The following is a 2,854-nucleotide window of genomic DNA, read 5'->3' on the forward strand; positions in this document are numbered from 1 at the left end:
GGCCCAGCCGCTGGACGGGCCCCTGGAGGCAGAAGGGCAGCCGGGAGCAGGAAGCCCCTGCCCAGCAGGCCCTGGGCAGGGTTGGCTTGGGCTGGCTTGTAACTGGAATTTGGTCTCTCAGCTGCTTTTCTCAAACTCCTCTACCTGCTGGTCCATCTTTTTCCCCCTCTAATCCGTGCTGTCCATTCTCATCCGGGCCAGCCCCGTGGGGCTACTTAAATGTAAAATTCCTAGAAATGGAATAACACAGCAAACCCAGTCCCTCGGCTGCGCTAGCCACATCCCACGTGTTCCCCCCTGCCTGAGCCGCGTTCTGCTCACTCTGGCTAGGCCCAGTGGCGATGGCTGGTTCACGGCCCTCGGGGGACGTCCCGCTGCTGCGGGCTGGAACTGGCCCAGCTACAGCTTTATTGACACAGCACTGTGAAGCCGAGCCAGACTCTGGGGAGTCTCTGCTGCTCCCCCTGATTGGGGCCGGCCTGAGCCAGAACGTGCAGAACTTGGAGTTAGACACGAAGGATCAGGGCCAGCAGGTGGCGTGGTGGTTACGTCGCTGGACTGCCACATGGCCAACCATGGTTCAAGTCCCAGACTCAGTGGCTTCAAAATCACACCAGGCCTTTGTGTGTGTGTGCCCAAGATCCCAAGAGGAGAATGGAGGAAAAGGGACTGCAACATGGCCATCCCCCCCGGGGGGGGGGTGATGTCTCACTTTCACTCTCACTGTCTCCGTCTCTCTTCCTGGCAAGTACGTGAGCCCTAGGGCAAAAATCTCTTAAAAATAGAAGAAAAAGTAAAAGGGAAAAAAGGATCTGGAGTTAGAAATGAGTTCAGCATTAGGACAGTGAGAAAGAAGGGCAAGCAGAGCTCAAGTCCGCCCTGCTGTGGTCTCCATCAGAAGCCTTTGTGGGGAAGGGACCCACGAGGTGGTACAGGAAAGGGGCCCTGTCTGCCTCAGACTCCCAGCCCTAATCCAAGCCCTAACTCGCCTCCTTTTGGCCTCAGTTTCCTCGGTTCTCTCTCTCTCTTTCTGCACACATACCTTTCTTTTCTCTGGCAAACTTAACATAGTGATTACTATATTCCAGGAACTATTTAAAATGCATTCAAAATAAGTTCATGGGGCCCAGCAGGTTGACATGGTTGTTAAGGCCCTGGACTCCCACATGGCCAACCATGGTTTGAGTCCTGGACCTGGTGGCCTTAAAATAACACTGGGCGTGTGTGTGTGTGTGTGTGTGTGTGTTCAAAATCCCAAGAAAAAGATGGAAGAGAAGGGACTGCAGCATGGCCAATCCCCGTGAAGGTAATTTCTCACTTTCTTTCTCTGGATCTCGAGTGAGCACTCATACCCTATGACAAAAAAAAAAAAAAAATAGATTAGAGCTCATAACAATCCTATAAGGTTGCTAAGTTACAGCTCTCCTTTTTTTAAAAAAGGTGTTTTTTCGGTTTCATTACAGAGGTGTGTGCACTCGCCAGAGAGAGAGAAGGGGGGAGCATCCCACAATGGGGCTTGGTCACGCCACGATCCTTTCTCCTCGTCCCTCCGTCCCCTCAGGATCTGGACACGCACACGCACCAGCTGCTTTTCAGGCCACCAGGATGGAACTGCAGTGGGCCATGCGGGCTCCGGCTCCTCAGGTACTGTCCTTTACCACCACACGTGAGGCCAGTCCTGCAGCCCCTGTTTAAACATGTAAAAACTGGAGGGACCAGCAGGTGGCGTGGTGGTTACGGCGCTGGACACTCCCACATGGCTGACCAGGATTCGAGTCCTGAATCTGGTGGCTTGCTTTCTCACTTCCTCTCTCTCTCACTCTCACCCTCTGTCTGTCTCTGGTCAAATGAAAAAATCAATGGATGAATAAATAAAATAAATAAATAAATTATTATTTTTTAAAAAATGTAAAAAACTGGGGCTAGCAGGGGGCATAGTGGTTAAGGTGCTGGACTCCCACATAGTTGACCATGGTTCGAGTCCCAGACCCAGTGGCTTGAAAATCATGCCGGGTGTGTGTACAAGGGTGTCCAAGCTCCCTGGAGGAGAAGGGATTATGGTGTGGCCATTCCCCCGAGGGGTGACTTCTCATTTTCCTGTCACTGTCTCTCTCCAGAGAGTGCATGGCAAAAACCTCTAAACAAAAAAGGCAAAAACTGAGGTACAGAAAGGTTGAGCAATGTGTCCAAGGACACAGGGCGATTAAGTGAGGAGTCAGACACCAACCTGGCTCCAGCCAGCAGAGGTGGGAACAATGCCCTCGCCAAGGTGTATTCAAAACATGTAACCGCCACCTCGGGCTGGCCTGCTAACCATAGCTGCCATCGGCTCCGGTGCATGAGCAGAGTCCAGAAGGCTACCTGCTCATCCAGAGCGGGTCTCTTAGTTCAAGACCACGGGAGGTCTGGGGCTCCTCGTGGGAAGGATGGTGATGGGGCCACTCAGAACTCGGGGCAGAGAGCACCACCATGGAGCCAAGGAGATTGCGCACCCACTGAGACGGCCAGCCTGGGCGTGGGACCGGACACAGCCAAGGTCAGCCTTCTCATTCTTACTGGCTGAGACCGTGGGTGCTCCAGGAGCCCGCCTGCATCACCGCAAAGAACGCTGCTTCCCGTTCTTTCGATCTCTCTACTCCTGTGATCCGCCTCACAGGAAAGCATGAAGACTGAGTGAAAACACCTGCCACTGGGGTACCTAGCACAGTGCCTAGCACACAGTAGGTCTTCAAGGTGGCCTCTCTCTCCTCCTTCTCTTCTAACCAGGGTGCTGGCCAGGTACTCTCCCTGCACAGAAGCTGGCGGAGCTAAGGCTGGCCATGACCTGCCGAGGAGCTGCCAGGGCTCCGAAGGG

At 53.7% G+C, this 2,854-nt stretch overlaps 1 protein-coding gene across 1 annotated transcript in view; it reads right to left on the reverse strand.

The window, feature by feature from the left end:
• The window catches only part of SCN3B (sodium voltage-gated channel beta subunit 3), a 30,242-nt gene that overhangs the window by 18,089 nt on the left and 9,299 nt on the right, over positions 1 to 2,854 (reverse strand). The gene's annotated exons all lie outside the window — the stretch shown is intronic.

This window comes from Tupaia chinensis, unplaced genomic scaffold (genome assembly GCF_000334495.1).
Source record: "Tupaia chinensis unplaced genomic scaffold, TupChi_1.0 Scaffold000247_1, whole genome shotgun sequence".
Taxonomy (NCBI): Eukaryota; Metazoa; Chordata; class Mammalia; order Scandentia; family Tupaiidae; genus Tupaia; species Tupaia belangeri.